This window comes from Mauremys mutica, chromosome 12 (genome assembly GCF_020497125.1).
Source record: "Mauremys mutica isolate MM-2020 ecotype Southern chromosome 12, ASM2049712v1, whole genome shotgun sequence".
In the NCBI taxonomy this organism is placed as follows: domain Eukaryota; kingdom Metazoa; phylum Chordata; order Testudines; family Geoemydidae; genus Mauremys; species Mauremys mutica.
In genome coordinates this window covers 59881719-59896592 of record NC_059083.1, presented here as the reverse complement: position 1 = coordinate 59896592, position 14874 = coordinate 59881719, and the positions used below count along the sequence as shown (strand labels likewise).

The 14874-nt window shown below is 49.5% G+C and overlaps 1 protein-coding gene across 6 annotated transcripts in view; it reads right to left on the bottom strand.

Moving 5' to 3' along the window:
• NDEL1 (nudE neurodevelopment protein 1 like 1) overlaps positions 1 to 14303 on the bottom strand; it is a 41741-nt gene extending 27438 nt beyond the window's left edge. For 2 of the 6 annotated variants that reach the window (XM_044983012.1, XM_044983016.1), the window contains exons 1-2: positions 14170 to 14292; positions 8251 to 8362 (exon numbers count right to left, since the gene is read on the bottom strand). The gene's annotated coding sequence lies outside the window, so the exon portion shown is untranslated. Of the gene's footprint in view, positions 1 to 8250; positions 8363 to 13481; positions 13595 to 14169 lie in introns of those variants that run through there. The other 4 variants (XM_044983013.1, XM_044983014.1, XM_044983015.1 and 1 more) reach the window with 4 other exon arrangements.
• Positions 14304 to 14874: the final 571 nt, after the last annotated feature.

Genomic DNA, 14874 nt, shown 5'->3' with positions numbered 1-14874 from the left:
TGACATGTCAGGAGATTCCAGTTTGGAAACGGTGGAGAGCTTGGACGAGGCATCTTACATCATTTTATAGAAGTACCTCCATCCAAAGACGACTCCCTGCCCATTCAAATGAGCTACACCCTTGGGAACAAACACCTGAGTCATCCCTGCCAATTGCAGGGGTCGGGAATGGAACACATGAGAGAGGCTAGCGGAGACCTTGAAGCTTTTATGGCTTTGTAGATTGTGCTGTGGGTGGAGGTAGGGTGGATTCTTTCTTCTCACGAAAAGTCTTCACCATTTTACTGTATGACATGTGTATTTACACACACACACCCTCCTTCCCCTGCCCCAGGATACCCCAGCCTTCAGAGGCATAAGCAGCACGGTCAAGCTACCTTATTATCTAGAGAGACCACAGTATCTGGGATAAACTTGCTTCAGGGCATGATGGGAGGCTGACTCAGCCTATAATCCCATGCAGGACCCTTGGGTGGGAAGGCTCAGAGAAGAAACGAACCTAGACCCATGACGTTTGGCGGTGGGTCTGATACAGGGTGTTCTTCGTCCCCAGGCTGTATTGGGGCTCAGTGGTAGGAAGGCTATTCTGAGCCCACTGAAGAGCTCTTTCTTGGTTTCATTCCTGAATTTCACCCAGAAGTGAACTGCTCACCACTGCCAAGTATTATAATGATTATTGTTTGTTTCAGAGGCTGCTGTGGTTGGCACACCACCATCTCAGCAGCTTCCCGACATTTGGGAGGACGCAGAGTGATAGGGAAAGTTTTAAAAAGCTCTGCATTTTTAGGGTTGCTTATAAGGCTTTTGAAATGCCTAAGATCTGTCATTTGTTAACTATCCATTTTTCCAATTCCAGATGGCACGAAAAGAAGCTGAAAAGCTTGGGGAACTTCACTTATATCCCAACGAGGTAGATCTGGTTCAGCCCCTACAGAAACCTAACTACAATGTATAACTCCTGGGGCTGGCTTGTAGATGGCTTTTATTGACTCTACAGTTCAACAGAGAATCTATTTTCATAAGTTAGGCATAACTTGTGCCTTCCTTCATTTGACATTTAACTGTTAGATGGTTTTAAACAAAAACAAAAAAACTACCACCTACAAATAGCAGGATAGTTCCGCAGAGATTGAAAGTTAGAAAACCTGGTTCTAGTCCTAGCTCTGTCACTGACCTGCTGCTGTGTGACCTTGGGCCAGTCCCTTCGCCTCTCCCACCCTTTTTCTTGTCTATTTAGAGTGTACGCTTTTCAAAGCAAGGACGATCTTACTATGTATTTGTACAGTGTCTTATAGGCACTACCATGATACACATAAATAATAAGAAGAGGCTAGTTTGTTGTAAGGCATATATATGCCAGTACAATCATGATAACTTAAGCTAACAAACAATCAGTGCTCTGCTCTATCTATGGTTAATTCCTGGCCTTAGCAGTTCCATAGTGGAGTTCAGAGCCCACTATGGCAAGCCCTTACTCATGGACTTCAACAGGAGTTTTGCACATGGAGCATTTGCAGTGCCAAGCCTTTATAACACGTAACACTGAGGTTTTCAGAGTACAGCTGAGACAATGCACTGGCTTCTCCCAGGGCTTTTCCCCACAGAGGATAATTTGGAGCTGGGACATCAAAGCAGGATTCACTGTATGACTACACAGAGCAGCACCACAGCTCAGCATTCATTGGCTGCCCCTGGGAGAACCCAAACAACTGGCCAAAACTCCACAACTGAAAATATTTCTAAATCAAGTACCATTTTGAAAATGTGCTAGTTCCTTCCAAGCCCTTATTATACAAGTGAACAGGACTGAACAGCTAGTAGGAGGGAATCTCAGACTGAGGCAACTGTGCTAGTTTTAACAGTTGTGACCATGTTAAAACCTACCAGCTCATGGCCTGTGTGTAGAAGTTATCTGAAGACACTTCTCTTTGCATGGGACCAATTGGCCCCCTGCCTCTGAGAGGTTTCGTAATAGGACATAAAACTTACAATATTTCAGAGTCAAACAGTGAACCCACTGCACAGCCTGAGTGAACAGGTTTGGTGCAGGAAAGAGCCTGGGAATACTGTCTCCTAATGGTCGGTGTGTGACAGCACTCATAAAATGAATCCCTGTGAAGTTGCTCTTCAACTAAGCCAAGAGAACAGCACAGCTCACTGCATAACAGAGTACCTCTAAACCTCTTCCCTAGCCCTCTCTCGTGTGACCCAGTGCTGCTCAGACTGAATATCAACCTGAAACAACACTGAGCATGGAACACAACACGGGGTTTAGAATGCAATGCCAACTTTCTGGGAGCACAGAATCCACCCTCACATGTCAATTCAAGTCAGTGATGCTTCCCTGGCAGGATACGCTACACAAATGTGGCCACAGTATGTGAGAAAGTCAGACCCCCCAAGTATCTGTCAGATGCAGGCATGACTCAGCCAAGGTGAGGATGCATGCAACATCTGTCATTCCTGTAGCCTCCCTGATTTGAACCACTCCTTATCCTCCCATCTAAAGCCAGATTATCATTTCATGTGGAAAATAAAACTAACCAGTGTATTTAATACCCATGAAACAGGTCATTTCTGTACGTGTTAAATAGCTTCTCCTAGGCTACCTCCATACTAGAATCTCACTGGTTTCCCTCCCACCCACCACTTCTATCCACCAAATTATTCCAAAAGCCAGAAGATGAAACACAGAGGAGAGGCAAAGCAAGGCTACATCTCACTGTGCACTAAGGACGTGATTTCCAGCTTGTGCATACACACTCCCAGTAGTTCTCACTGAGCCTGTGCAAGCATAAATAGCAGCGTAGCTGCAGTCACACACAGGAGGCATGGCTTAGCCATGCCAAGTACAAACCCACCTGAATCCCATAGGTAAATAGTCGGCATGACTAAGCTCTGCCACCATAGCCTAAGAGACATGGCCTTCTCTTATCCAGGTCTCCCTAGACATCCTGGAGAGCAGCCTGACTAGTTAACCTATGCTACCATCCAGGGCGACGACAGACTTCCCTTCTCTGTCAAAATCTGTCAAAGGACGCTTGGCTTGTTCCCCCACTCTTTAACGTGTCCCTATTGCCAGCTGGTGGATCAGATGCATATTTGACCACAATAACACATGGCAAGAAGCAAAGGGCCTTTGGGATAAACAACCATCACATCATCACCCATTCTGGCTGCCAGATTCCTGATCCCTCCTGAAACTTAGAGTTCCAGAGATCCCAGGATGTTGCTAGAGAGTCATTCCCTTCCTGCACTAAAGATGCTCTCCAGTTCAGAAAGCTAGTGCTTTCTGAGTCATGAATCAGGCCATCTGCCGCTTCCACAGACACTGGTAAAAAGGGCTCTCATCCTTCCCATTCTTTACTTTCTTGTACTGGCAGTACCTGCTGTGGTCACAGGCAGGAATACTAACTCTAGCCTGTGCAATAACTAACTTTAGCCTGTTGGATTCTTGATTGCTTCCCTATCATAGTTCTCAGGACATGACCAGGAAGTGAACGCTGGCAAGAGCTAACACATCCACATTGATTTTTTTTTTGTTAGTTAGTTATTAAACCATTTGAGATACAGATTACATGTCTTTGGTTGATTTATTATTGCTTTTTTTGTCTTGAAACGGGAGCTGGAAGCATTTTCATACAAAGATTGGAAGGCTGCCCACTTCCACCGTCGCTTTAGTAAGTGCACCTCTATCCTTTACTGAAATACTATTTTTGCACTTAATATTCTGTGGTGAACCACAATAGATATCTTATGCCTCTTACAACAGCAGCATATGGGCTCTAACAGAAAGGACATCACTGTCCCAAAGCTGCTGCATAAACATAATGGCCCTTTCTCCACCAATGCTAACCAATCCTGCTCTTTAAGTTTGGGCCAGGCAGTCTGCAGAACCTAACTAAATCCAGCCTGGAAAAGATCACAATATAAAAGCCTTTAAGCTATCCAAATGAAGCACAGTGGAAGCCATGGTCTCCTAGCCTGATGCATTTCCCTGGAACCTCCCAGTGAGGGAGGTGCCGGTCTGTGACAAACCAAACAACTGTAAAATCTGGTATCTAGTTGTGGCACATGGAACTTGCAGCCTTGGCAGCACAATATAAGCCCAGACATTACGTATCTGAAACCAGCTAGGAGCGAGCTGATGCAAGTAGTCTCTTATCACACATCAAGGTACAATTGCCAAGGCATGCTGCATTAGCAATTGTAGCTTGGTGTGTGATAAGAGACTTAATGATTCATCCTTTCCAGGCGTTCATGTTTCACGATAACAGAATCTCAAGCTAAGTGAAGCACGGCATAGAATCTACCTTTGCCAGCTCCCAAATGGCACGTGCCAAAGCACCTTCAAAGAGAAAGATAAAAGGCTCACTCAGGAATCAAACCTGCAGGCATAGGAAACAAACACCCCACAAAAGTATAGACCTTTGAGAACAAACTAGAGCCACATCCCTGGAATCCTTGAGGGCCAGACTCATTCAAACAGCCAGGCTGGGGTGTGGGGGAGCACACGTCCCAGCACAGAGACAGGCTATAAAAAGATACACTCCTCCCTGCTAGTTTCTGTCCATCTCTCTGGAAAACTGTCTCTGAAGAAGCCAAGGGGGTTAGTGTCGATCTGTTGAGCCAACCCAGGGCTCCAGTTGGTGGTAACAACGCTGCTCTCCCTCTGCTTCCCTAATAAGAAGTGGTTTGTTTCCACTTCCTGACTGGGCACTTAATCCGGCACTTGGAGCTTGGGAAAGGGATGCTGCAAAACAACTGGAGAGAGGAGAACACAGTTTGCCATGCAGCCAATATCGAAATGTTTACTGTGGCGTCACAGAGATTAGATTGAGCTGGCATGGTTTCCAACACTAAGCAGACAGAAGACTCCAAATACACAACCAATGGAGCTTAGTAATGCTGGGGAATGAAAATAGGGGAAGTTTATGCACTGCCTTCCCAGAACCTCCAGTACGGTATATGTCACTGGTCTACATGATACACACAGGCCTTGTTAAAACTACACCGATGCCAGGTCTACACTAAGTATTTCTGCTGGCATATTGGTCAGGGGTGTCCTTTTGCCAGTCCTGAATAGCTTATTTCACTCAGGGGTGGTAGAATAAGCTATGTCAGCTAAAGTGATTAGTTATGATTAGGCGTGCTTTGCCAGCGTAGTATACCAGTACAGCTCTACCAGCACAGCGAGCTCCAAGGTAAACTCACCAAGGTTAACCCAGGTGGAGATATTGTGCAAGACTTCATCAAGTTTACCTCATGGGAAAACTAAACTTCCCTGTGTTTTTATCCCAGGACAGCTCGTGCATGGTAAAACCCCAAGGTAAAAAACCACACCTTTTTTAGCAGCAAAGAAAAGGCCTTTGTTATAGCCAAGGCTCGAACCATGGCAGAGGCTTATATAGATGGCAGACCTGAGGTGTGTGTTAGCTCCAGGAATATACTGCTTAATTATGACTAAGCCAATGATATGATGGGTATGGTTAATTAGTCCTATCAGTTCAGAACGTCTGCGTACGTAGCCACAGTACATCATCAATGCACCAAACACTGAAAACAACAATCCCTTTCTGACCCCTTTTTGTCCCAGTACAATTCCTGCCTACTAGTTACACCCCAATCCAACAAACCACTGGCCCTGGCAGCAAGCTGCTCCTGGACTGAGACTCCTTTACGGTGTCCCACAACCCATTCCCCAGTCCAAATGCAGCCAAGTTTCCCAAGCAATTTGAGAACTCCCAGCTGCAGATTTTCAAGTTTAATCAGCTCTTTTCTGTGTTTAGCTGTCACACTCCCAGCACAGTTCTCTCCACCTCCCATGACCTGATTAGCTTGTCAATTTCATTTGGAATTGAAAATTCCCATTAACCACCACCGAACAGGCCCTCTTGGGGTATACGGGAAGGTCAGGATAGCTTGTCTAGCCACACCTCAGAAGGGAAAGAGATGCTTGAAAGTCAAGCTGTAGCCCTAGGAAATCCTCCTGTGTTGCTCTATTACTCCTGACTAGCATATCTGGTGCAATTTGTGACACCCACACATCACACTAGGACCACTAAGCAGCAAATCAAACCACCAGGTAAGCTAAGAGGTAGGTTTGATGGCCACCAGAAGAGCCACAAAATAAAGAAAAAATAATTACTTAAAAGACGGCTGATCTATCAAGTAGTTGACACGAAATCTGTATAGAGCAACTATTCAAATATTGTTGCACTTCTGCAGAAATGCCCAGGGAGACAGCAGCCCATGCAGAAATGATGAATAATCTGCTTCTTACAACTGGCTTTGTTGTCAGCAGAGTTTGCTGAACAGACACTAATCAGCACTTCCTCACAATTACTGCTAATGCCGGTGTTTCCCAAACTCTGGCCTGTGGGCTCCTTGGGTCTCTATAACCTTCAGCTGGAATGATGCCTCTCTGCCCAGGCAGACAGACATGCACTAGCTCTGCAGTGCATGTCTGTCTAAAAGTAGCAGTGTGGCTGTTGTGGCTCAGGCTTACCCCTCCCTCATCTCACCCCCAATACAAGCCCACGCAAGCCCCTGGCTCCGAACTCAGATGGCTAGCCCATGCCACTGCCTGTGCCATAGCATCAACGCTTCTATTTTTAGCATGCTAGCTCAACTGGAACTAGTGCATGCCTGTGTACCCCGGCTGGGAGGTATGCTCCCAGCCACAGCGTAGGGGAACCCTGGGAATCTGCAGAGTGCTGAGAGATCCCATGTTGTTGGCTTTCATTGTCTCCAACGGCTTCTATGAGCATCTAGGCTCTTAAGTGGAAGGAAGAGCCAAAGGCAATTGGAATCATCAGCCAGCCTAGCTGTCTCCCCTGGGGCCCACTGCTACATAGGTGGATGAGGAGAAGGAGCCACCTTCAGGGACTGTAGCCATCAGTGAAACTGCAGCTGCTAGGGACCAGTAGGAGATAGGAACAAGGGGCGGTATGCCCAGGGGAGAAGAGAACCAAGCATCAGGGAAAGGTACCAGACAGCAGAGAACCATGGGCAAGAGAGAGGATAAGATGAGTCAGGGTAACCAGGCTGATTGATTTTAACAAAAATTGGGCAAAATAGTTATCGCACTAATGACACCAAAAATACACTAAACACTTCCCTAACGTCACTTCACTATGGAAGCAACCGCCATGGGCATGTTAAGTGAGCAGGAACAGGAGGAGAGGTGGTCCCCTCAACTGTGAATGGAAAGAAGGGCATCCAAGAGACCTCCATTGAGATGTGCTCCAGCCTACTGAGTAAGTTTGAGAACCCCTGGCTTACACAATTGTACGTCCAAATCCTGCAAGCCTCACTCAGGCCTTTACCTGAGTAAAGACTGCAGATTGTGGCCTTAGAGAACTGTCTCTGTCCAATCAATGAACTCACTTGCTAACGAAAGCTTTCTTCCCCTACTACCAACCACCAGATGTCTGAACTGAACATGCCGGGGTAGAGAATTAAGGTGAAGAATGTTTGCAGAATGATTCCTAAATACAATTTTAAAAGGTGGTGGCAAGAGGTAAAATGTAATGGGGGTAAGAAGAAAATCTGTCTCCTTTAAACAGGTGCAAAGATGCTGAGTGCACATAAATTAGCAGCTGTTTTCAATGGATGAATTTTACGTTCTGGAGAGGTTCCCATTTAGCTAACAGGCGAGGAAACAAGTGTGGCAGTTTAAAAAAAAATAAATCCCAAAATACTGCACATTGATAAAGAACCTGTTATCAGTGTGCCTATTCCTGTCACACACCAATGTCAAGGGAATGACTGTAATAAAGGGAAATTGCCTTTTACAAATATATATTTAATAGCTCATAATGTTCAGCCCACACAGCCACCTCAATTCGTGAGAAAAGGCTGCACAGTGAATTGGGTTCTGCTGGAAGTGTCATTTCATTTATATGTATGAAAATCAGTATCTGTTGATGCCACATATGAAGCGTATATGCGCTCAGGTATTAATAGCGCAGCACACATTTCATAAGCTAAGCAAGGTAGGGCAGCCCTCCAGAGTTAATGTATCCTCAGAGCTGCAAAGTTTCCTCTGATTTTTCCACAGGGAGAATGAAAACCATTCAAATTCCAGCATCAGCCCTCCCCATCAATTACATGATGCAACCCTGTTGTGTTTATTAAAAAACAACCTTTCTGAAACTGGGGTGCCTTCATTTAGGCCCCTAAAAATCCATATGTTGTCACCAAATTAAAGTGACCTGATTTTCACAGATCATTTGTTTTGGAACCTACCTTTAAGCACCCAAGTGCGAAACCTGAATTTTGAGGGTATGCACATCAACAGTGAACCGTGATTCCAGCAACACTTCCTGTGTCCAATCAGATCAGAACTGGATTCAGTTCCCTGCACACAGAGATAAACACAGGTAAGAGTGGCTACTCCAGCTCACCAGATTAAATCCAGCATCTTCAAATGAGCTGGTCCAGCAGGCACTGGACTGTTCAATGGGATCAGAATTCAGGTTTATAACACAGTCCATTTCTGGCTGGCAGAAGCTGAGGACACTTTGTCTCACTGATACCACACATTGCTTTCCATTGACACAGCAATGAGGCACTCTCCAGCTGCAGGCATTTAGCACAGGTTGTCCAAACAATAAGACAGCTGCCCCTCAAACCCTTGTTGCAATGATGGAGAGAAAGTAGTCCAGTCTGGAGCTTAGTCTTGCCATCAGTCCAAGCCAGTGGTCACCAAACGGTTGATTGCGATCGACTGGTCGATCCTGGAGACTCTCCCAGTTGATCGCCATCTCCGGCCGCTAAAAGTCCAGTGGTGTAGCAGGGCTACTGCCCCAGCCCCACACTGCTCCCAGAAGCACGCCCCCACGGCCCGGGGGTGTGTGTGTCACCGCAAGCTGCTCCTGCCTGCAAGCACTGCCCCCACAGTTCCCATTGGCCAGAAACAGAGCTTGTGACCAATGGGAGCTGCAGGGGCAGTACCTGCAGAGAGGGGCAGTGTGCAGAGCCACGTGCCCAGGGGGTATGTTGGCCCCGTCCAGGAACGACGTGCAGCCAGGGCAGGCAGGGAGCCTGCCTCAGGTCTTGTCTACACTGCCACTTACAGTGCCGAAACTTTCTTCGCTCAGAGGTGTGAAAATACACCCCCCACAGCAGTGCAAGTTTCAGCACTGTAAAGTGGCAGTGTAGATAGCGCTGGTAGCTATTCCCCTCGCAGAGCTTTAACGTCGACTGTGTAGACATACCCTTAGCCTCACTGTGCCGCTGCCTGGGAGCCGCCCAAGGTAAGTGCCACCTGGTGGGAGCCCATACCCCAATCCCCAGCTCCGAGTCCCCTCCCAGAGCCAGCACCCCATACCCCTTCCTGTACCCTGAACCCCCTCCTGCATCCCAAGTCCCTGCCCCAGCCCTGAGCCCCTTCCAAGAGCCAGCACCCCATACCCCCTCCTGCACCCCATGCCCCAGCTCTAACCCCCCACCGAGCCAGCACCCTGTAGCACCTCCTGCACCCCAACACTCTGCCCCAGCCCAGAGCTCCCTCCTGCACTCAAACTCCCTCCCAGAGCTTGCACCCCACACCCCCTCCTGCACCAGGCTCAGCCCAGAGCCCCTCCCACACTCCAAACCCCTTGGCCCCAGCCCAGAGCCTGCACCCCTTACTGAAGCCAACCCCCCTGTCCAGCCCGGTGAAAGCGAGTGAGGGTCGGGGAGAGCGAGTGACAGAGAGAGGGGAGGTTGGCGTGAGTGGGGTGGGGTCTTGGGGAAGGGTTAATCCTGGGTTACACTTAAATTCAAAAAAGTGATCTTCTGTGTATAAAGTTGGAGAACACTGGTCCAAGACGTTGGGCTGCACCTTTCTCCTGGAAAATACTGGAGGCAGTTCAGACTTGTCAGTTGGGCTTCAGGGCTTAGCCATACTCCTTCCCCACGCAAACCCCAGATTTTCTGCCTCCAGTGGTGCAAGCAGAGCAGACTACAGGACTCCCACCTTGCCTAACCACTGACATTCCAATTTTTAAAGTTTCTTGGAGCCAGCAGTGAGCCCCTTCCTCTTTGGAGATCCAACATTCCCAAGGCTTTGCTCCCCAAACAAAACTACCTGCCACACTCCTTCTCCATCATGGTCAAGATTAGAGAGTTCAGGGCATCTCCTCCTTAGAAATGAAAGTGGTCAGATGTCCCTTCAAGATTTCCAGGACAGATGAGGAAGGAGCACATCCTGATTCAATCACATATGACCACCATGGGATACATAAACTAGCAAGAGGACACAAAAAGTGATGCAGATTCTCTTCTGATTGGAGGTCACCTAGCCTCCATCAGGGCAACTCACATCTCAGAGCTAAACAGTGTCATGAAAACAGGCTGATCCAAGTCTGTAGCAGGTATTAAGGTTCCCTTGGGTGGTGGAAGGATCTCTGTCCAAACCAACAGTCAGGCCTATCTGCTTGGACTTGAACCTTCACCAGAGTAACAAGCTCTCACACCATCCATTCAAACAATGGCATCCAGCAAAACATGCAGGTCCAGACTGGTCTCAGAAGGGATAGCGCCTACTCCACATGTTCTCCAGCAGCCTTCTGGGCAGAAAGACTGACGGTCACCAGAAGAACTTTGTAAAGGGGCAACCAGGTCACTCATCAAACCCTTTATTAAAGCACTACAAGCTCGACCTCCTATCCTCCACAGCAGCATCCTTCTGCAGAAAGGGGATCTAAGTGGTAATTCCAACATTAGATTAATAATAATTAGATTAATTCTAGGGAAGAGAGAACCACCTTCTGTCGTATTCATCTCTCTCCCTGACTTTATTTTTAAACTGGTCATTACATAGCTTGGACTGGGAAAGAACTCAGGATTCAGAAGGGAAAGTTTGTTACCTAACCATGATTTCATTTCTGTGACTGATCTCTCCCCAGATCTGCCCCTCCCAAGGTAAACTCTTCAGGTATGTCTCAGAGGACCTCTTCCTGGGACCATGTATATAGTTATCCCAGTTGAACAAGCATTGCCTTAAAAACTTAAAATGTATGACAAATAGTGTTTTAGCAGCAGTGAGTCCTGTGGCATCTTATAGGCTAACAGACATATCGGAGCATGAGCTTTCGTGGGTGAATACCCACTTCGTCAGATGCATGCAAAATAGTGTTTTGATACCACTGTGGAAATAATCATCTGGCATGCAGTCAGAAAGGTCATTGGCCAAGTCTTGGTGCCCTGTGGACAACCCAGAACTTCCTCTGATACCTCCCAGATGTCAAAGATGAGGAAAGATGTCAATCCCAGAAAGTTACCTCCCAGATGTCAAAGATGGGGAAAGATGTCAATCCCAGAAAGTTATCCGAGGAACAATTTTTCCAGAGTCACCCCTGGAGAAGTTGGAGGCAATGGCTTGTTATGGCAAACACACCTGGGGATCTTCATTGTTTTCTAGCTAGAAACATGTGACAGTTTTATTGGGGCTGTTTTATTGGGGATGAAGAGCTGTTGAACTCCTGGTCCACACTTCTATCAGTCAATCTTTATGCAGCTAATATTTACAAGAGATAGAAAACACAGAGGTAACTGTGTACACAAGGCTGCCCACGAGGCCATCCCTTTTTGCAACAATTAAGATTTTTTGCTGTAACCAGAAACTAATTTTCCAGACTACTCAGGACTCCGTTTGCCATCAAATAAACTGGACACGTTAGGCACAATTTTCACTCTATCCAAGCTGGCCCATCCTATAGTTCATATTAATAATATAGTTAAAATGTTCAGATCAGAAACATCCTAGGCGACAAGTCTATTTTAGTTATGTGAGTGCAACATAAGTACATCGCTACACAAGGGGAATTTTGTATTTTTTATTTTACTGAACAAGGACAAACTATCCTAAATTAAAGAAAAGTTTCTGATCTCCAATTTGTATCATTAACTGATCACTTGAGAAACAACTCTAACCACAAGTGAATACTACAACATATAAAACATTCTGCCCAGAGATGGGCACAGAAATCACTTTCATCCGTATAAAACCACAAAGATTCCTTGACTAGCAGCGTTCATGTGCACTGCAGAGGCAGCATGCTTAGGCAACCAGAGGGGAGGAGGAGGAGGAAGACACAGCCTCACCAGCAAACTCTGATTAAGGAACAACAGTGACAGACAGACTCCAAGAGCCCTATTTAGGCAGAAGAATGGTGGCTGGAATATGGCACAGTGTGTGTGTGTATGTGTGTGTGGGAGGAAGCTGTGAAGTTGATCCGTCCTTAGGGCTTCAGCAAGGTGTTGCCTGTTCCAACTGTCTTCGCCTACCTAACAACAGATTTGTGATACTTAGTTTAAGCTTTTCAGGGCATCCCCTCACGATAAAAATTCTCTCCTCAAGAATTGACTGAGCTAACTCCCAAAACCTGCCGTTTTCTTTGCAGTAATAGAAATAGTATTTTTAATGACTCACTGGAACTAAGTGCATTTGACATCATGAGCGTATTTGTGTATCCTAGCAACCATCTGACAGCAAACATTTTTCAGGCCTTTCTCTTTCTCCAAACACAGCAGTGAGGGTGGATTCCAGGGCATTCTCAATAAGACAACTATTTTTGGCTACCAATATATATACACCTCTACCCCGATATAACGTGACCCGATATAACATGAATTCTGATATAACGCAGTAAAGCAGCGCTCCGGGGTGAGCAGGGCTGCACACTCCGGCGGATTAAAGCAAGTTTAATATAATGCAGTTCCACCTATAACACCGTAAGATTTTCTGGTTCCTGAGGACAGCGTTATATTGGGGTAGAGGGGTGGGTGTAAATAAATAAATAAATAAATAGACAATCCAACCCCATTACCCAACTGCCTCCCTGACCCTAAAGTTTGCCTTCACCAAGAAAAGTAATCATGCTGAAAATGGGTTTTTACTCATTGGTTTAGTGGAAATGTTGGTGACTGGCCAGCAGAGACAAATCACAGTCACCATCATAAAAGATAACCATTGGGAAAATCTACTAGGACCATGTTTTACCTACAACTAGCTGACACAATGCAACGTCTCTAGCCACACTAAGCGCTCAGGCATAGTCAGCATCGCGTCCGCTACCCAGAATACTGAAATCACGTGCAAAGAGGATTATACATTCTAGTGACTATGAGCCCCCTGCTCCTTCTAACTGTTGCACCATCCATGTGGACCCTGCACCTCATTTTATTCACTGCACCTGTTAGCCCATGGGGACCCTGCACTCCATATACCCCCAAAGGGACCCCATGCCACCAGCCTCCACACCCTCCATCAATAACTGGACCCTCACACTGGGACCCCATAACCCCAGGCTCCAAACACCCCAACAATCAATGCACCCCCACAGGAATCCCATGCCCCCACACCCTCCACACCCTCACCAGCCATGACACCGACCTATGGGGATCCTGTGCCCCACAACCCCCCAGCTTGTGCCCCCCACCAAGCATTGCACCCACCCATGGGCGCCCCACGTCCCCCAACTGCCACACACCTCACCAGTAACCGCGCCCTACATCCCCCAGCCCCCGGGTACCCGCCAGCCACTGCACCCCCCACGGGCAGGCGGGGATGGCCCGACACGCGGTGCCACCAGCCCCGGGGGGCCAAGGGCCGCTGCGCTCTGCTCCGGCGGTGCCGGGTTCAGGGATCGCGGCCCAGGCCCGGCCGGTGAGTGACGACACCGTCACTAATCGCAGCCCATAAGGGCTGCGACCCCGGCCAATGGCAGGAGGGGGCGGGACCTGCCCCGTTGTCAATTTACATCCAATCCGGTGAGGTTTGCGGAGCAGGAAACCGCGGACGCTGCCGTGGGGCCACCCGGCCTCCGTACGCCCCCGGCCAGCCCTGCCCGCGCGGCTCCTCTCCTCCAAGGCGCCGCTTTGCCCCGGCCACCGTGTTCCCCTGCGGAGCCCCCCGACATCCCCCCAGGCCCTCCCGGCTTCCGTCCCCGCCACAGGGCGTCTCCCTCCCAGCCCCGCTCCCCGGCAGCCCCCACCCCAGCGCCCCTCCCGGCTTCCGTCCGCCCGCCGCTGCCGCCGCCGCCCCTGCGCTCCCGGAGCCCCCCGCTGACACACTCATCCCCAGAGCCGAAGAGCCCGCGCTCCTCCTCCCGAGCCAGCGCCCCGCACTCAGGCCGGCCCCGCCCCGGAGCGGACACCGGGCCCGGGGCCCAGACTCACCCGGGTGCATCCCCTGTCACGGCAGCAGCATCTCCCCCGCCGCGTCCCCCGGCTCCGAAGCCTGCCTCATCCGGGCTCCGCGGGGGCGGGTCCGCCGCTGTGACGCGGGCCGGCGGGGCGGGGCTTGGGCCGCCCATCACAGCGAGCCGCGAGGCCGCGGCCGAGACCCGCCCGCGTGGGGGCGGAGCTATGGTTGCGGTTGATACACGGGGCGGGGCTAGGAGCCGGCTTCCAGCCGCCAGACCTCCTCCCCCGCGCGCGAGCGCCTGGGGGCGGGGCGCTTCGCTGGCCGGGCCTTGCTCCGCCCCACGTGGCCGGCGCCGGGGCGAGGCAGCCGCGCTGGGGGCGGGGGTGTTTGCTGCAAATCCGGTGGGGTAACGGGGGGCGGTGCTGGGCCCGGCCCGCCCTAGCGCGGGTCAGACTGTGGTGCCAGGGCCCCTGCTGGCCCGATGGGAAAACCCCTGGGGGCGGGGTGCCAAGGGGGCAATGGGCGGGCAGGTCCCCCTGGCACTGGGCAGCTTTGAGCTGGCCACGGCTTTATGAGAAACCGGTGAGGGGCTGGTTGGGCCGCCTCGGTCTCCGCCCCCCCCCCCCTCCGCGGCATGCCCAGGTGCCGCCGGGATGCTCCCGACTCACAGTGGCAGGGATACCCCAGGCCTTGGCTTGGAAGTGCAGAAACGAGCGGTGCTTGCAGGCGGGGGGGGG